Source organism: Sorex fumeus, unplaced genomic scaffold (genome assembly GCF_029834395.1).
Source record: "Sorex fumeus unplaced genomic scaffold, SorFum_2.1 ptg000034l, whole genome shotgun sequence".
NCBI lineage: Eukaryota > Metazoa > Chordata > Mammalia > Eulipotyphla > Soricidae > Sorex > Sorex fumeus.
In genome coordinates this window covers 22946628-22967653 of record NW_026606091.1, presented here as the reverse complement: position 1 = coordinate 22967653, position 21026 = coordinate 22946628, and positions in this window count along the sequence as shown.

The window sequence follows — 21026 nt, the reverse complement described above, 5'->3', positions numbered from 1 at the left end:
GCCACCACTGCTCTCTTTTCTTCCCTCTATAAACATTTCTTAATAGAATAAAAATTTCACATGGACGAGGGTCTTTGTTTTGTTTTCTGATGTAACTGAAGTGGTTTTTGTTTGTTTGTTTTTGTTTTGTTATATATCCAAGGTGTCTGGAACACCGCCTGCTACAGAGTAGATACTCAATGTGTATTTGTGGGACAATGACATGAATATGCATCGTGCCAAGCCTTAAGTCAGCACTGGATTTACAGTTGCGGGAAAAGCAGGGATGGTTCTTGTCCCCATGGAACACGCAGTTTGGCCCTGTCATTTTGGACCTCTGCCTCATTTCTTCACTTTGCAAAGTTGTTTCCAGAAATTCTGCCCTGCATGCAGCCCTGTCATGTGACCAAGATTCTTTCAGAGATTTATTTCTTTGTAGTTTGTCTGAAAGTCTTCTTAATTTATTTATTTGTTTTCTTAAAAATTTTTTTAATAGTGAGACATCATGAGGTACAGTTGCAGACTTACACATTTTTGTGCTTGGGTTTCAATTATACAATGATCAAATACCCATCCCTCCACCAGTGCCCATTTCCCACCATCACGGATCCCAGTATCCCTATGAAAGTCTTCTTTAAAAAAATTAATTTTATAAGGTTTATTACATTCATTACATGAAAGTAAGATTTACTACATTCAATATTCCAATACCAATCCCACCACCATTATTTCCAATTTTTCCAACCACCCCTCAAATCTGCCCCAAACCCCTCAAATCTGCAGGCCCTGAACAATTTATTTTACATTGCTCCTTATAATTTGCTAAAAATGATCAAGAAATGTTTCCTTAGAAGAACATGTGTGAATATTGTTGTATCTCACCATGAAGCTCTTATGCCTTGGAAGAAGAGATTACTAACATGTTGTTATCAGTTAAATCATTGTGTGTTTATATTTTCTTAATTGAGATTGGTTGCCTTCTACTTTACATCCCATCCAATGTGCTGTGCTACTCCTGGTTCATCAGTGGTGTAGAGTTTGAGATGTTGCATGGCTGCAGATGCGGCCACATGTTCCAAGAATTCAAAAATTTTGAATGGGGAATACAGCTGGAGTTAAATTTTTAACTGGATGGTGACTTTGGGTGCCCTGGATGACTCAGCCTTGCACGGGGTCCAGAAGCATCTCTGCAACTTGTTGCTCTCTTTTGAGATTTATTCATGAGTCTCTGGGTCATGGCCCGGTTAATGAACTTATTTGGCTCAGAGACAGTTCATGGGCATAACTTTCAGGCTTCTGGAAGAACAGGGAGATGGGGGGGAGGTAGCCCATTCCTGATTCTTTGAGAGCCTGGAGATTTCAGTTACAAAACTCGCAGACCTGAGATTTTCATCAATATCTGAAAAGCCTTAACTATAGTTTTTTTAGGAGTAGTTTATGTTAGCCAACAAAGAAAGACCAAAATTATTCTTCTGATTATCTGCTCTCCAACCAAGAGAAGTCACAGTGATTTGTATGAAATAGACTTTCCTCAGAGATGAGCAATTTTCAGGTAATTTTGCCTTTTTTTTTTTTTTTTTTTTTTTGGTCTGGGAGGGACCCATACCTGGCAGCAATCAGGGCTTATTCCTGGTTTTGTGCTCAGGGATCACTACTGGCAGTGCTTAGGGGACCATAAACAGCGAAGGGCATGGAACTGGATCTCGCTGCATGCAAGGAAAGTGCCTTATTTCCTGTACTATTGGGGCCAAGATAGTACAGCAGGTAGGCCTCTTGCTCTGCACGCAAGTGACCCTAGGATCCCTGGCATCCCATATGGTTCTCTGAGCACCACCTGTAGTTTCTGAGTGCAGAGCCACGAGTAACCCCTGATCCTCGCCAAGCGTGGCCCAAAATAAAATAAAAACAAAAACAAAACAGATAACTCTGTACTGTCTCTCCAGGTGGAAATTCTGCTTTCAAGTTTAAAAAAAATTCTAGTAAAAAAGAAAAGAGCTAAGGAGATGACTCAAAAGACTGTATAGGCTTTGCACATATGTAGGAGTCCAGAATTTGAGCCCCAGCAATGTCTGTGTGGTTACTCACAACAAACAAAAATAATAGGAGGAAGCAGGAAAAGGAATAATTTGTTCTTTTTATATACTTTACCACTCAGCAGTTTAGGGATGCAGAGGAGAGTGGAAAGGCTGAGAGCACCTGCTTTGCAAGCATGAAGCCAAGAGTTCCATCCTGCTGCCGCCCGGCTGTGCTGAGCACTGTCCCAGCTGGTACTCCTGATGCCACAGCAGAGTGGGACGTCATCAGCATACAGTCAGGCATGTGTGAGCACCACAACTAGAACTGTGTGAGCACTGCAGCCAGTAGTTCAGCCCTGGGTGGGCCTGTGTGTGAACCACCGTCCTTCCCAGGAAATGACTGTTAACCCCTGGCAGACACCACAACTGCATGTGTGCACCCTGTGGTCATGGTGACAATGGCACAAAGGGAAGGGCAGGGAAACACAATCAGACATCTACACATCGTTGTTGGTTAATGGAAAATGTTAGATATTTCAAGAAATACAGAGATGGCAGGAAGGAGAGAGCTCAGGGATCAGGAACATGTGCCCTGTAAGGACCCAAGTTTGTAGCTGGCACTGCATGGCATCCAGCAGTCCACAGCCAAGCACTGTAGGGTGTGGTCCTGGAAGCCCTTAAGTCCCATAGAGTGTGGTCCCTGTAGACCCAGAACCGCACTGCTGGGTATGAGCCCAGAACTGGCCAGACCAGCTAAAGAAGTAGCCCTGTTCCACCATGCAAAAGAAACATTCCCCAGTGCAACAGACAGAACAGGGATTCTGCTCCAGTTCCAGCTTTTTAAAAATTGCAGTTTCCTAATTTCCTAAATCTGCCTTAATTTTTCTTCCCATTGTGTGGGTAGACTCCCAGCCTTGGTTGGCGTCTGCTTGGCTTGTGTGCTTGGTGTGAGAGTAATGTGAAAGAAGGAATAATTGCTGACACATTGCTTTAATTGTGCTGGATCAGCAGAATATCTTTAAAGATAGTCAATATAAAATTTTTTTTTACTACAAATTCAGATGTAGCTCAGTGCTAGAGTAACTGCAGTGTGTGTGTGTGTGTGTGTGTGTGTGTGTGTGTTGTATGTGTGTGAGGTCCTATGTTAAATTCTAGTTAACCCCTCATCGTTTTCATAGTAAAGATATAAAAACTAATACTGCCAAACTGCATACAGGGGTTAGAGCGACAGTACAGTGGGTAGGGTGTTTGCCTTGCACATGGCCAGTGTGGCCTTGATCCATGGCGTCTCATAAGGTCCCCTGAATACTGTCTGGAATGATTCCTGAGTGCAGAGCTGGGAGTAAACCCTGAGCATTTTTGGATGTGGCCCCAAAACAAAAAAAAATCTGCATACAGTAGACCTCAAACTAGATGTTAAGATTTCATACATGAATTAGCTACAACGTACAAAAAGAAGCAGTCATCACGTGTTGGTGGTGTCCCTGACAGCAGATCTGCAGGGGATATGCTTGGCATATACAGGCAGTCCTAGTGGTCAAACTAGTGGCCTCATGCTTACAAAGTAGATGCTTTAAGCAACTGAGCAATCTCGGGGCCTCTATAATTATTCTTCGCTCTTGCTCTCATATATTGATATTCCATCTGAATTTCTTTCTCTGCACATACATTTTGATGCAAATATAGACTGTTTTACCTCCAATCTTTTATTTTCTTTGGTTTTGGGGCTACACCCAGAGATGCTCAGGGGTTACTCCTTGCTCTGTGCTTAGGAATTACTCCTGGCGGTGCTTGGAAGACTATATGGGGTGCTGGGGATTGGACCTGGGTTGGCTATGTGCAAGGCAAGCGCATTATACACTGTATTATATATCCAGCCCTTCACACCAATATTTTATAAGAATTGGTGGGAGGAGATTCTTGTGGAATTAACCTCAACATGTTGCAATTTCTATATAGTCTCATCAATCCCTGATATGACATAACATATGATTTTAAAAAGTTATCTTTTGCACTTGGCAATAACTTGATCTTGCTTTACAATGATTGAATTTTGAATACCCTTTATAACATCCTCAACAAAACAAAGAAGCAAACAAAAGAAAAATAACTCATGCAAATTGCAAAGTCTTTTCTAGTGATATTGACTAATTTATAAACTGTGTTCCGGATCACCCCTTTGATATGAATTACTTGATGTATAAAGGTTAGAGTCTCCATCCAGAAAGGGTTTTAAACTGATTTCAAGGATACAAGAAACCCTCAAAATACTCCTCCCACTCCTACACACATATACACAATGCCAAATCAAATGAGAGAATAAAGAAGTGAAAACATGGGTAAAGAAAAATGGTTTTCCAGGTCAAGCTGAAATGAAATAGGAATGGCTTTCACGTTAGTTAAAGCAGGCTAGGAACTTCCTTATTTATATTTTATTTATTTATTTATTTATATTTTATTAGGATATCAGAGTGGGAACTAGAGATATAGTCCAATGGGTAAGATGCTTGCCTTGAATATGGTTGACCTGGGATTGATTCGTGACATCCCATATGGCTCCATGAGCCCACCAGGAATGACAGAACCTGAGCATAACTGGGTGTGCTCTCATCCCGGAAAAAGAGAACGCTGTGTTATATGAGGAGCAGTGTCCTCGCCAGCATCCCTGACAGGGGTGGTACAGGGGTTCAGCGGGGTGCACCCTTCCAGTCAGCTGGAGTCCAATGAATGGCAGTGTGCTGGGCAGAACCTCCTTCAGTGAGGAAGGCCTCAAAGTGTTTTCCCTTCCACATCCAGGACCATGATCAACGCAGAAATGTCAAGAAGTCTTGGTTGAGTGAAGGTCAAATGAAAAAGACCCAGTGTGAAGATTCTCTGCAACCGTGCCCTTAAGTAGCAAGACGTAAAAAATCTCTTTTAACTCTGCATTTCATTTTGTAACTTGGGGTTAAATGACTGTTTCAATATTTACACATTAAATGTGCCATGTCTCCTCAAAAAATTGAAGTGAGGCCAGGGCAGGAGTGTGCGTGTGCGTGTGTGCATGTGTGTGTGTGTGTGTGTGTGTGTGTGTGTGTGTGTGTTCTTGGCAGTGAGTGATGTGTCAAAGAAAGTACTCATCCAAGTGGAAGTCAGTGAGCACTGAGCTGGGAGTAACCCCTGAGTACACATGGTATAGCTCCAAACCAAACCAACCAACAATTAAATAACATCAGAAGAATTACTGTTTAAACAGGAGAACTAGCTACATCAACACAACCTTTCATTTGTTAATCTTAAGAACTGTCTAATTTGGGGAGTCTGACTTACAGCTGGGGCAGTATGAAGAGGTGGGGAGAACAGGAAGGAGGGGCAGTGAATGCAAAGATCTGTGAATGGGAGTATTTATGATACAGTTTTGTCTCACAGAGGATTATTTTATGCAGGTACTCTAACCATTCAACATAACCTTTTTATTGGGGTTTGTTTGGGTTTTGGGCCACATCTGGCAGTACCCAAGACTTACTCCTGCCATTGTACTAAAGGGTCAGTCCTGATGGTGCTCTGGGGATCACATGTGGTGCCAGGGATTGAACGGGGGTAGGGGGTAGGCTGCATACAAAGCAAGTGCCCTACCCACAGCACTATTGCTCCAACTCCTTATAATCTTTTGCACTTTTTCTTTTTTAAATTGGTTACTGGGAAGAGAGGGGTGAGGATTTAGTGTGAGGGACTGAACCCAGAGCCTCATGTAAGGCATGCATTCTTCGACTGAACTACATCCCCGGCCTGCTATCAACACAAAGCTGATTTGCCAAAATACTGAGTACTTACTAAGTATTCGTCTTGGGGAGGGGGTGTTAAATAGAAATGATGTTGACTATGAGAGATATGATCCTTACCTCATGGAGTTTATAGATGACAAGGAGCACAGACATTAAACTAATGATTAACGAGTATAAAAGACAGCTCTCTTATCAGGGAAGGTGAACTTTGACTCAGAGTTCAAACATTTTAGTCTTAAGATTTCCCATACACCATAGGAACTGAGCACTCGCTTTTGCATGTGCTCTCTGTCTCTCTCTCCTTCCTTCCTTCCTTCCTTCCTTCCTTCCTTCCTTCCTTCCTTCCTTCCTTCCCTCCTTCCTTCCCTCCTTCCTTCCTTCCTTTTAAAAAAATTTGCTTTGGGGGCCATGCCCAACAGTGCTCAGGGGCTACTTCTGCACTCAGGGGTCTCTCTGAGCAATGCTTAGGGATCTTCTGCAGTGCTCTGGAATTGGAGTGGAGTTGGCTGCCTGCAAAGCAAGCACCTTAACCCCTGTGCTAGCTCTCTGGCCCCTCAATGCTTCTCTCTCTTGCTGTATTTTTTTTTTTTTACTATTTTTAAAGTATTGCTGAGTGACTTGAGACCACTGGCCCTTATGGTTTGATGCTCAAGCCTGGCAGCCCTCCCCATACCTCACCCCCATCCAGGGCGACACGGTTGCTGAGGGGCCTTGTGGTACCAGGGATTGATTTCAGGGCCTTGTTCATGGTATGCGTTTTCTTTTCCACCTGAGCTCACTCCCCACACCCCACCTTTTCTTCAAAGATGGGAATGTTTTGGTTATCTGATACTGTGGAGCAGCAAACTGCCCTCAAAGCTGGCAGCTTAAAATAACAACAATAATTTATTTACACGGAGTCTGAAGTTCTGCTATCAGGATGAGGCTTGGCAGGGACAGCTCGTCTCCCTGTGTGAGCTGACCTCAGTGCCTGCTGGCTAGGAGCAGCGGGGCTGAGTGCCAGTTTTGTCCTCCACCTTCTCGGTTGTTCAGCTATGCTGCTCACAGCACAGTAGCTCTGGGGTTTACTGAAGTTAAAGACTACCCAGGGAAGAAAGACTCCCTCTGCATTCAAAAAAAAAAAAGGCGGGGGGAAACACTCTGAGAGATAGTACTGGGGTAAGGCGCTTGCCTAAGAGCTGCCAGGCCAGTTTGATCTCTGGCACCACCTAAGGCTCCCCTCCCAGCACAGCCAGGAGTGACCCCTGAGCACCTCCAGGTGTGGCCCAAACCTCCCCTTCAAAAATACCTTTTGTTTTGGGGCCATGCCTGGCAGTGCTCAGGGATCACTCGTGGCAAGGCTCAAGGGACCATATGTTGTGCTGGGGATAGAACCAGACTCATAAACTCTGAGCATTCCAGGAATAATCCCTGAGCACAGGTAGGAGCAAGCTTGGAGGATTGCCAGGTAGCCGAAAAACAAACAAAAAAAGTTAGATGTAGTTGGACCAGAGACCTAGCTCAGGGGATTGGAGCACAAGCATTGCATGCAGGCCTTGCCTGGGCTTGATCCCTTCACCCTGTGCACTCCCATGAATGACCCCCAAACACCTACCTAGCCAGAAGTAGTCCACCCCCCCCTTCAAACTGAGATGCTTTCAGAGCACTCCTACTTCTGTTTGCCATGTTGCTGTGTGTAATTAGACCACATTTTATCCAGTTATAAATACAGACTTTGACTAATTAAAAAAAAATTGGAAGTGGGGCTGGAGTACAGCAGGTAGGGCTTTACATGTGGCCAACCTCAGTTCGATCCCTGGCACCCCAGATATGGACCCCTGAGCTCTGCCAGGAGTAATTTCTGAGGGTAGAGTCAGGAGTAAGCCCTGAGTATTGTTGGCTGTGACACAAAAACAAAACAAACAAAACACTGAAAGCAAGTCCCTGAATTTGCCTTTTGGATAGGCAGGAGAGAGTGATAATGTGTGTGTGTGTGTGTGTGTGTGTGTGTGTGTGTGTGTGTGTGTGTGTGTATGTCTTTCTCTAAATGTAAGAATAAATGAGTTGAGTCATAATTCAGTGTGGTGGAAGTCCATGGAAGTTTCCCTGAAAGTCTAGGGAAGTGTTACATATTTAGATTTTTTTTTTGTACACTCATGTTTGTAGTGGTATTTTTTATTTATTTATTTATTTATTGAATCACTGTGGGAAAGGTTACAAAGCTTTCAGGTTTAGGTCTCAGTCATGCAAACATCAAACACATTTCCCTTTACCAATACTTATTTTTTACCATGAAGAACCCCAATAAAACCCCACCCCCCACCCCTCCCCGTCCCTGTGAGGCAGATGAATTCTAGTTAACACTCTATCTGCTTTGATTAGATTCATTGTTTCAATAAAAGATTCACCACTATTATTTAGAGTTTACCCCCCCCCCCCCAAATCAGACATGCTGAAAAAGCATTGTGAAGTGATTTGCTTTCTACAGCTGGGTTCAAGAATTAAATGTTGGTTTTGGATTTCTGCTATTTTACCTATTGACCCTGGAAGTATTTCTACTGAAAGTCAGATAGTTAAGAAATTGGTTTCTGTGTTCTGGAGTCGTGGCCGTGCTGGAGAGCCGCTCGCGGGGGGACCGGTGGCCTCGGTAGGGCGTGAAGGGCGGACCGAAATGCCCCCCTTCCCATGAGGTTTTAGTCGCCCCCACACCCCCGGCTCATACCTGCTGTCCACAAGGCTCCCATGCGGCCGCCATCCTTCTTTCCAGAGAAGAGAGGGCGAATGGGGCAACACCCTTTCCCCTCCGGCAGACTTGATGGCCTGGATCAACGCATAGTCCGTTCACTTTTCTGCTCCAAGCTGCTGGGTTCTGCATTAAGTCCTTGTGCTTCTGGGGCCGTGGCTGTGCTGGAGAGCCACTCGTGGGGGGCGACTGGTGACCTCGGTAGGGCGTGAAGGACGGACCGGAACGCCCCCTTTCCCATGAGATTTTAGTCGCCCCCACACCCCCGGCTCATACCTGCTGTCCACAAGGCTCCCATGTGGCCGCCATCTTTCTTTCCAGAGGGAGGAGGGCGGAAGGGAGCAACACCCTTTCCCCTCCGGGCAGACATGATGGCCTGGATTAACGCATAGTCCTTTCACTTTTCTGCTCCAAGCTGCTGGGTTCTGCATTAAGTCCTTGTGCTTCTGGGGCCGTGGCTGTGCTGGAGAGCCGCTCGCGGGGGGCAACTGGTGACCTCGGTAGGGCGTGAAGGACGGACCGGAACGCCCCCCTTCCCATGAGGTTTTAGTCGCCCCCACACCCCCGGCTCATACCTGCTGTCCACAAGGCTCCCATGCGGCCGCCATCCTTCTTTCCAGAGAAGAGAGGGCGAATGGGGCAACACCCTTTCCCCTCTGGGCAGAAATGATGGCCTGGGTTAACGCATCGTCCGTTCACTTTTCTGCTCTAAGCTGCTGGGTTCTGCATTAAGTCCTTGTGTTTCTGGGGCTGTGGCCGTGCTCCAAACTTAACTCTGATTTTCAGGGAGAAAGATTGGGTGGTTTACTTCTCATTGATCACTTTGTATATAGAGAGATGTCGCGGCCGCGCGGTTTTGAGAAAAAGTCCTCGTTCCCGCATACTCGAGCTGTGTTTGTAGAGGCTTCTGGTCACCGGGGTTCCATCTGGGGGAGGCGGGATGCGGCACCTACTCCATCTGGAACTTGCCGGTGATCTCGGCTCTTTTTGGAACCTGTTTTTTTTTTTTTTTCCCCTCCGGGATCTGTGGTTCCCGCACCCTCCATGTGGTCCTTCTCTTAGACTGAACGCTTCAAAGATGGCGCTGGGGGGCGGGCTGTGGGCGTGACTTCCGGAATCAGAGGTTACCTGGGAGGTGTAGTCCGGCAGATTTGAGAAAAAGTCCTCGTTCCCGCATACTCGAGCTGTGTTTGTAGAGGCTTCTGGTCACCGGGGTTCCATCTGGGGGAGGCGGGATGCGGCACCTACTCCATCTGGAACTTGCCGGTGATCTCGGCTCTTTTTGGAACCTGTTTTTTTTTTTTTTTCCCCTCCGGGATCTGTGGTTCCCGCACCCTCCATGTGGTCCTTAGGCTGAACGCTTCAAAGATCACGAGCTACTTTTTGAGGTTCTTGAATCAAAGGTCATATCCTGTAAAATGTGAATCACAGAGCGTGCACAGAGCCGGTCGGCAATAAACGACAATCCCCGGGCACATACACATATTTAGATTTGTGCTATGAGATATTATCTAGATTTTGTTTTTGGGTCACATTCGGCGATGCTCAGGGTTTACTCCTAGCTGTGGTTGGGGGATCATCTGGGATACCAGGTTCCCACGTGAGTTGGCTGTGTGCAAGGAAAGTGGCATACCCACTCTACTATTGCTACAGCCTCTGAGATCACTTCTTGAATCACATGATGCAATATGAGTGAGCCTTGCCAGAAACTTCTCAGATTCATTAAGTGCTTGATTTTTAATTAATTCTTGGTTGTTGTGGTTCAGCAATCTTTTACTGTTGCCAATTTTTCTTTTTACACCCACATTCATTTATGTGACCCCATATGGGACTGCAACACACAGAAGAAGCTAGACATTAGAGAGTTGCAATCAGACCACGAGTTGGCAGGAATAACTCATCTAGATATATGGGGGAGGTGGGGTGGAAAAGCCAAAATTCAGAACTGCTGATATAAGGCTTAGGAATGAAAAGCTAATACAAGGCAAGCTAGATTTAAGGGGCTTCTTAATGCGTTTTCTTTATATTTATAATATTTTTGTTTTTGTGCCACACCTAAAATGGTGCCCAGGACTTTTCTTATGGCAGAACTTGGGGGACCATATGGGGTGCAGGTGATTTAACTCGCTTGTATGCAAGGCAAGTACCCTACCGGCTCTACTATGTTTCCCGCTCCTTAGTATGTTTTAAAGAAGCCGTAGGAGAGAGGAAACATATCTAAATGAGAGTTACTTAGTTAAAATACAAGTTCCTTTTTTCCTTTTCATCTGGCTACAGCTGGTGGTGCTTGGGGGTCACTCCCAGCAGTGCTGGTACTAATTGATGGAATGAACCAAAGACAGTAAGTAAGGTTATAACCCTTGTCGTATCTCTCTGGCCTACATACTGTTTAAAATTTTATTTAAAAAAATTTTTTTTTGCTTTTGGGCCACACCTGTCAATGCTCAGGGGTTACTTCTGGCTCTGTGTTCAGCAATTACTCTTGGTGGTGCTTGGGGGACCATATGGAGATCAAACATGGAGATAAAACATGGGTTGACCCTTGCAAGTCAAGTGCCCTACCCATGTTACTATCACTCTGGACCCTAGAATCCATTTTAATACTTGTGACTGCCAAGAATTTGAAAAGATTATCATGAACAACTTTCATTGGTTTATTTGTGCTTTGGTTTGGTAGCCACACCCTGTGATGGTCAGTGGATACTCTCAGCTTGGTGCACAGGGAGGTTCTTGAGGGTTCATGTGGTGCTGGTACCAAGCTGGACCTCTGCATGCAATGCATCTGCTCTGTCCTTTGTGCTATCTCTGGTCTGTCACTCACAAATTTTAATAAGAAAGCAGGGGATGTAGTGTGAGTTTTAAAAGTGTGGGCATGCGACACATGCATTTGGTGGCCGGGAACCACCTCCCCAGGCCTGCCAAAGGTGACAGGAGAATGAGGGAAACGGAGCAACAGGGCCCACGGGCTGGTAGTCAGGGACCATTTATTTCTTTTTTCTCCTCTACTTCTCTATCACAGCATAGTTATATAAAAACGTGAAGAATGGGGGTACACATAGGTGGGGTTGAACATTATCATGACAATAAACAGATGTAAAATCCCTTCTTCAGGAGAAGTTCTAGGAGATTAATTTAAGGACAAAAACCTCATCTGGGGGTTCAGCATTCTAGATTACTAGGAGATCCACTCAAGGATGGGATTCCATCTAGGGTGTATTGCTTTCTGCTTCCCTTAGCTAGTAATCTACTTAAACAATAATGGTAAATTTACTTCCTACTAATATTCCTAGTCATTTTGTATGGACACAGGAAGATATATACTAAGCTTAAAGGTTGGCTTTTTCCTGGAGATATCTCGCTATATAGCCCAGACTATAGTCCTCAGGCCAGGTTAGTCTTTCCTAACCCCAGCAGGGTCCTTATTCAGTTACTTCTTTTTGGTTCATGACAGAGATTGTTCCATGACCGCGTTTTTAACATTATACTTCTTATGTCACTTAGCTTGTCCCATTTCCATGCCAGGGTAACTTACAGCTTGTCCTGGGTCCATTCTTGTCCCTCGCTGGGACCCTACTTTTGGGGGTATTAGGAAGTAAGGGCAACTGAGGCTTAAGTCAGGTAAATAATTATTATTTGGAACCATTTAACATGGGAGTTATAAAGGCATAGCATCAACTATCTTCCTGTGTCTCTACAAAAAGGACATTGCTAAACCATGCAAAGGACATAAAGAGAAAAGCAATATAGGGTTAGGAGTGCCTGATGGAACTGGGTGTGCCTTGGGAGCACTGCAGTGGGAGTCCTGAGCAAGGACAAACCAGTGTCAGCCACAATGTAGCACAGAGGTAGAGTGCACATGTGAGGTCCTAGACTTAATCCTCAGCACCAAAAAGGGAAAGAAACTTATTTAGTCATTTCATCATGAAAAAATATATATATGGCTATCTAGTAAAAAAAAATCAATATTATTTTCCCGTAGTATATTTTTCTTATACATAATTATAAAGAAAAAGTAATGATTTTGTTTTCACTGAATTCTTCAGTTACCCCATAGTGTTCTGTGCATGTTATGTTTGTGCTATGACATTAAAAAATTGGGAAGTTGAAAGGCCAGAGAACTAGTACATTGATTAAGTCACTTGCTTTGCATGCAGCCAACCCTGGTTCAATTCCTGGTTTTGCATATTGTCCCCCAGTACTGCCATGAATTGTCCTGAGCACAGAGCCAGGAGTAAATCCTGAGCACTCTGGGTGGTCCTGAAACCAAAACCCAAACCAACCCCACTCCAAAGCCCTGCAAATTTAGAGAAGCTGGGACAAGGAGGTAGAAAAAGGGGTTAGGGCACATGCAAGTTCAGACCCCAGCACCGCATGGACCCTGAGTATTATTCCATGTCACTCTGGCGGCCCCTTGAGCTCAGCCAGGGTTGCTCTGGTGGTCTGGCACTGAGGGCATGCGCAGCATAACACTGAACATTCCACCTGATTGAGTATCGTCCCCAGAGCACATTTGGGAGACCCCACCTCTAATAGCTGGAAAGCAGTAGGAACTGTTAACATCAAAAAGGAGAAACAGGCTAAGGATGTGGTTGGATCACAGGAGGGCAGTCAGAAGTGTGGGCTGGGAGGCCTCCAGAAGCCACACTGAGACAGGATTTGAGTGTAACTCCTTATGTGGGAGTGTAACTCTAAGTGTGAGACGGGTAGAGGGGAAGTGAGACCAGAACCAGCAGGAAGCTCATGAGGTGGGTTAATGTGCCACTTATTGCTCCTTGCAGAGCTTCTGGGAGACACTGAGGTCGGTGCTCAAGAGCATTTCACCCCGGCAGGAGCAAAGCTTGCCCAGCGACTCCATATCATCTCTGGCTCCCCAGGGAGTAAATTTCCTCTTTCTAGCATTCGGAGACCAGAGGGGCCAGATGAAGTCTGCATGCCGAGTCGCTTGCACTGAGCGAAGCTGTCACATACACGAACCATGTAACTATAGTTAAGGCTCACTTGGTTCTGTTCCTAGTGGTACTTACTACTTGAGAGTAATTACTCTTATTACATGGGCTGGAGCGATGATGGCACAGTGGGTAGGGCATTTGCCTTGCGTGCAGCTGACCTGGGTTCAATTCCACTGTCCCTCTTGGAGAACCTGGCAAGCTACCAAGAATATCTCACTTGCACAGCAGAGCCTGGCAAGCTCCCCGTGGCATACTGCCAAAAACAGTAACATCAAGTCTCACTGGTGCCTGCTCAAGCAAATCGGTGAACAAGGGGAGGACAGGACATGACAGTACATGGACTGAGGTGGGCCTGCAGAGAAGACTATGTCTTGTCTTTTTGTCTTTGCTGATGCTGCCTCTAAATGATCTCTTAAATCAGTCGCTTCTCTGGTCCTGCCTGCAGCGCCCTTGGCAGTAGTACATCAGGAAACTCCCCACCACTCAACCTTTCTGTACTTCCCCTTCCTGCTCTAACCCATTCTTCCTCCCAGCAGTAACAGTGAGCGTCATAAAGTGAAAATCACATGCTACATCCTGGCTAACTCCTCAGAGTTTTTTCACTGAATACAGGATGAACCCTGCCTCGTTCCTCAACGGTGTATTATTGTCTGGCCCTGGCTCAGATCTCAGCTTTTGTTTTCCTTTTGCTACTTGCACCTTAGCTCCACTTCTGTCATGCTTGAAAAAAGATGCTAAAGGTCCTGCTCTTGGATTTTTGTGTACGTTCTCCCCTTAGTCTGGATTGTAGGGCTAGGCTGGAGAGAAAGGACAGGTCTTAAGGTACTTGCCTTGCCTGTGATTGACCCTGGTTCCATCATCAGCACCACACATGGTACCATAACTTTACCAGCATAGAGCCAGAAATAGCTCGTTTTTTTTTCTTTTTGTGTCATATCCGGTGATACTCAGGAATTACTCCTGGTGATGCTCAGGGGAGCATATGGGATGTTGGGAAACAAACCTGGGTTGGCCGTGTACAAGGAAAACGCCCTACCCACTGTACTATGGCTCCAGTCCCCAGAAATAGCTCTTGAACACAACTGGGTATGGCTCCTAAACCAAATAAGTGATAATAATTAATAATAAATGATGAAATAGGTAAAATACTTGAATAGACACTTTTCCAAAGATAAAGATCTTTGGAGAAATGAAGGACCAGGTAGGTTTCTCAGTGGCAAGAGAACGTGCTTTGTATGTGTGATATCTTGGATTCAATCCTTGGCACTGCAAACAGCAACAAAATATACAGCATACAGACATACAGTTTGGAGAGATTGAACAAAAGCACTTGCCTTTGCATGCAGCTGACTCTGGTTTGATCCCCGGCATCACATATGGTCCCTGAGCACTACCAGGTAAGACCCTTGAGTGCAGAGCCAGAAGTAAGCCCTGTGCAAAGCTGGGTGTGATCACAAAACAAAACAGATATAGCAATGACCAAATAACATATACAAAGATGCTCAATATCCCTGTTATATAAATGCAAATCAGTGCCACAATGAGATATAAGATGCCTCACACCTATTAGGATGACTGCTATTAAATCACCCCTGGCTCTTAACCCAAACCAAATGAAAATAAGTGTGAGAGAGGATGTGGAGAAATTACCGCTGGTGCATAAAATGTAAAGCAGCATAGCTGTTTTGAAAAATAGTAGGTTTTTCCTTCATTTTATAAAGACTAAATGTAGAATTATTTTATGAGTCAGAAATTGCACTTTGGGGCCAGAGTAATAGTACAGCAGGTAGGACACTTGCCTTGCACATGGCAGACCTGGGTTTGAGCCTGATCACGATCACGATCATTCTGTTTTTCATTGATTGCCTTGAGCAGGCCCCAGTAACATCTCCTTTGTCCTAGCCCTGAGATTTTAAAAAGGGCCATAGTCAAGGCTCTTTCAAGGTTAGGAGAATGAGACCCATCGTTGTTACTGGTATTTGGCATATTGGGTATGCCCCGGGGAGTTTGCCAGACTCTGCCATGTGGGCAGGTAACATTCGGTAGACTGCCAGATTGTCCAAAGTAAGAATGAGATAATAAGATGTTGCGTGGCTGCAAATGTGGTCGCACGCTTCCAGGAGCTGGGTTTTATAGTCTCTAGGTCTTGACCATTGATGGGATTACACGGTGTCAGAGGGCCAGTTGGTGGGTGTGACCCCTGCCTACTGGAAGATGGAGGATCTGTGTGGAGGATGCTCAGCCCCGATCCGAGCAGGCTTGGAGATCTCAGCCCCGGGACCCGCATGCCTTTGTTCCTCTGCCGATACCTTCATGCATACCATATGGTCTCCTGAGTGCTGCCTTCTTGACAGGAGTTATCTCTGAGCACAGAGCCAGGAATAAGTCCTGAGCACTGCTGGGTGTGATCCCCATAGGAAGAAAAAACGAATTTGGAGATACACACACACACACACACACACACACAAAGACACACACATACACACACAAATAATTGAAGGCAGATTTTGAAGATGTACAATCATGTCAATAGTAGCATTATTCACAATAGGAAAAAGTTGGGGGCTGGGGATGTTGCTCAGTGGTACAGCACTATCTTTGTGTGAAGGCCTGGGTTTGATATTGAGCACTGAAAATAAAAGGGAGTAGAAACAATTTAAATCCATCCATTGAGGGAAAATAATGTATAATGTATGCATTATTCAATGAAGTGTTGTTTTAAACCTAAAAGGGAGGGGTTTTGTGCGCGTGCTGGGGATCAAACACACAGGGTTTTATATAAGTGATCTACCACAAAGCTGCATTCTTGGCACTACTAAGAGGAAATTTTGATAGGTTGGAGAAGGAGTTCAAAGGCCTTTGCCATTCTTTGCATGCCAGTCGCACAGGTTCAATCTCTGACATCGCATAGTTCCTTGAGCACCCTCAGGAGTGACCCCTGAGCATAGAGCCACATGTGAGTAGTCTCTGAGTACTACTCACAGCTGTGGTTCCCTCCCAGAAAAAAACAACCCCCAAACAGGGACCAGACAGACAGAGCAGAGATTCAGGTACTTGTTTTGCATGCAACTGACCTTGGTACCCTCTCTGGCACCACATATGGTCCCACTGAGGTAGTATGACCTCTCTGAGTGACTCCTGAGCACAGAGCTAGGAGTAATAGCCCTGAGCACTACCAGGCACGGCCCCGGCTCCCAAACAAACAGTGAAGCTATTATTTCACTTATATTAAATATTTAGAGTATTTTAGAGTGGTGAACTTCACAGAAAGCAAGTGGCTGCTGACTGAAGCTAGGGGAGGAAGAAATGGGAAGCTGATAAATTAATACAATTTCACCTTTTTATGGTTTGTTTTTTGGCTTTTTGGGTCACACCCAGAGATGATCAGGGATGGCTCCTGGTGGTGCTCAAAGGACTATATAGGCTGTCAGGGATCAAACCTAGGTTGGCCACATGCAAAGCAAACACCCTACTTGCTGTACCTTTGCTCCAGCTCCTAGTTTTATTTATTCAAAGTTAAAAAGTATTGGAGACAGGTTCTAATACAACATGAATATACTGACCTATATATTTAAAAATCGTTAAGATGGGCCGGAATGGTAGTACAGCAGGTAGGACATTTGCCTTGCATGCTGCGACCTAGGTTACCAGGAAAAATTACTGCCCAGAGTAATTCCTGAATGCAGTGCCTGGTATAGACCCTGAGAACTGCTAGGTGTGGCCCCAAAAAAATTAAGGAAAAAATGAGTAAGATGGCAAGTTTAGGTTTATGTACTTGGCTACAATTTTTTTAATAAAAGGACTTGAGTAAAGAGAAAAGAACCAATGGCCTTGAACTGTACAGCACAAAATACATTTGCAGTTTGAAGACTTGACCTTCTGGCAGTGAATTTAAAACTTGAGCAGGCATCAGAACAGCCTTGATGTTTACTAAAAGATTGCCAGGGAAGGACTGGATAATACAGTAAGATGCTTGCCTTGCATAGGCTGACCTGGGTTTGATACCCGGCACTCCATATAGCCCCCAGAGCCCCACCAGGAATGATCCATGAGTGAAGAGCAAGGAGTAAGTCTTAAGCACTGCTAGGTATGGCCTACACCCCTCCCTGACTCCAAAATATTGCTGGGGGACAGAGAGATAGGCCTAAGTGCTGAGTGACTGCTTAGCATGAAGGTGTCCTGTGTTCATCTCCAACGTGCATGGTCCCTGGAGTACAGCCAGAAGTGACTCCAGAACAGAGCTGGGTGTTGCCCATGAGCACCTCCAAGTGTGTGTCTCCCCCCTCCCCCCGCAACAAAAAGGCACTTGAAAAATGCTCTACATCACTAATCATCTCAGGGAAGTACAAATAAAAACAATGAGATGTCATCTCATTCCAGAGACTGGCACCCATCATAAAGAACAAGAACCACCAGTGCTGGCATGAATGAATGGAGAGAGGGACTCATTGCTGGTAGGAATGCCTATTGGTCCAGCCTTTTTGGAAAACAATATGAACACTTCTCAAAAAACTAGAACTTGAGTTTTCATTCAGTCCAGCAATACCATTCCTGGGAATATACACTGGTGACCTAAAACACACAAAAAGAAAAGGCATCTGCACTCCTATGGTCATTGCAGCACTATTTGCAATAGCTAGAATCTGAAAAACAACCCAAGTGTCCCAAGAACAGATGATTGGATAAAGAAACTATAGTAAATCTATACAATGGAATACTATACAGCCATTAGGAAAAATGTATCACTACATCACTGTCATCCTGTTGTTTATTGATTGCCTCCAGCAGGCCCCAGTAATGTCTCCTTTGTCCTAGCCCTTTGATTATATATGAATGGGCATGTATCATGAGTAAAATGAGTCAGAGGGAGAGGGACAGATATAGAATGATTGTACTCATTTGTAGGATACAAAAAAAAAAAAACCCATGAGAATAGGGAGCTAGAGCGATAATACAGTGGGTTGGGTGTTTGCCCTGCACACAGCCGACCCAGATTTGATCTCCAGCATCCCAATCACTGCCAGGAGTGATTCCTAAGTGCAGAGCCAGGAGTAACCCCTGAGCATCCCTGTGACCCAAAAAGCCAAACAAACAAACAAAGATGAGAGTAATACCCACACATAACAGAAACAAGGGCCGGGAGGACTATTCAGAGGTAGGAAGGTGCCACAAGGGGTGGGGGATGGGGTGGGGAGTGCAGTTAGGACAGAGAAGGGCCCACTATGACAATGATAATTGGAAATGATCACTCTTGACAAGAACTGAGTGCTGAAAGGAGGTAAGGTGACATGTATGATAACCTTCCAGTTATAGTACTGCAAACCATGGTGCCTAAAAGGAGGGAGAGTGGGCTGGGTAGAAAAGTAGAAAAATATCTGCTAGAGGCAGGCTTTTGGTTAGGGGAAGGGAAGGAGGGAAACTGGGGGCATCAGTGATGGGAAATCTGGTGGAGAGATGGGTGTTGGAACACTATATGACTGAAACTCATAAACATGTTTATAACTATCTCACCCGATTCAACTAAAAGAAAAAAGATTGCTGGCTTTACCCCCGTACTCCCCTTTTCTGGTGCATCTTAAATCTGTGGTGAGGTCCAACAAAGTGCCTTTTTAGCTATCACTTTGGTGATATCACAGACCATTATATTATTACTGTATATCTGTGAGCAAACATTTGGAGGCTGGAAAGTCTTACGGGCCTGCCATAATTCTCTTAACTTGCTCCATGCTAAGTCATCCTACTTCTCTGACCAAGGCATTCTCTGAGACAAAGGGCTGGAAGGAACAAGCGGAGGGTGAAAAGACCTATTTGACATACTTGAATAATCCAGATCTGTTTTAAATAGACTCACTAAAGCGAGCAGAAGGATAATTCTGAGCTAAGAAACAACAGCGTGTCCTTCCCACCTCAAGCAGGGAAACCGCACACCATTGGCTACGGGTCCTCAAGTGCCTGGAGATGCTTCCTGTTCCCCACTTCCTGTTGTGACCTACATACAAACCCGCATCTTCTGTGCTAGCAAGACAACCCTCTCTGAGGTTCCCTGCAAATTTACCCAACTTTCGTTTTAGCTGGCATTTCCATCACTCAGTGGAGTTTTTGCTTTTCTTTGGGAGGAAACAATAGCCTCATCTTAATGAAGAAATCTGTTTAAAACCCAGTTTCTATCGAGTTTGAGAAATCAGGTTGATCAACCAAGTCTTAATCCCTAAAATAGGATTCTTCCATCTGCCTTTGCATAATTGCAACACCACTTTTAGGGAACATTCTGGAATGATTTATAAGTCATTATAAGATTTCAAACGACTCATCCCAACCTCCTGCTCCTAATGCAGTGTATTTTTTCCCTGCCTCTAATCCTGTTTTTCTCCCCGGAAGAAAAAAAAAGCAAGAGTAGACTGCAGTAAACTGAAAGGGAGAGGGGAGACATAGTACTGCAGGGCGGGGGGGAGGGGGGCTGCCTTGCTCGCGGCTGACCTCGATCCCCAACACCCCATATAAGTCCCCCGAGTCCCGCCAGGAGTGATCCCTGAATTGCACAGGCACGCGGAGTGAGGCCTGAGCCCGGCCGGGTGTGGCCTAATCCGCCTCCCACCCCCGAATAAATGAGAAGGAGGGGGTGGCCGGGCAATGCAATCGCAGGGACAATCTGCGGCGGATCCGGGAAGCACCAGGACGCCGCAGGGCGCACCGAAACGGCCCTAAGACTGCCTGCCAGCCGAGCCTCCCAGCTGGGGGCGTGCGATGCTGTGAAAGGGGCGCGGCTGCCCGGAGCGCGAGGGCACGCGCGGTGACGTCACTCCAAGGCGCCGACACGCCCCGTGACGTCACTCCCAGGCGCCGGCCGCGGCGGAGCCGGCAGCGTGGCGGGGAGCCTGGGCATCCGAGGTAAGGCGGCGGCGGCGGGAAGGCCTCCTCCGCGGCCCGAGCGCTGGGCCTCGGCCCCGCCGCTGACGCACGCCCTCCTTCCCGGCAGGCCGAGCGCCGGGCTTCCGGCCGGCCCCTTCCGCCCGGCCGCCCGCCGGCGCCGTGCACGTGCCCCCCGGTCCCCGCCTCCCAGTCCCCTGCGGGCTGCGCCCGGGGCCGGGAGGAAGGGAAGGGGGCGGGGAGAGCCGGCAGCCGGCCGGGCGCGCTCCTGTGGGCTCCCAGTGGGAGCCCTCCAGCCGGAGACCACCCCCTCTCCATCCCCTACAGTCTCGGATGCAGCCCAGGAAGGCCCCGCGCCGGGTGGGCTTCACGCCCGGCTGGACGGCTGGTGGCCAGTCTGCCAGAAGGCCACAAGTGCCTCTGTGCCCTTTCGACCCGGTGCCAGTCAGCACTGCCTGCCTTACATGAGTCGATAATTATGATTTATAATTGTAAATTATAAAATGATAAATTATATACAGATCATTAGGTTTGATCTTAATTGCTTTTTAAAAAAATTTTTTTAAGGTTTTGGGGTTGTTACAGTGTGGCCCTAACGTTTTGAGTCCCTATCCCCGCCGCCTTTGATTAGCTTCCAACCCCATCCCACCCGACCCGGCAATGCACGCGTGGAGGATGCAGGATCGCTTGGGCAGGGGCTGGAGTCACGGCTCAGGACATGGCAGCACTG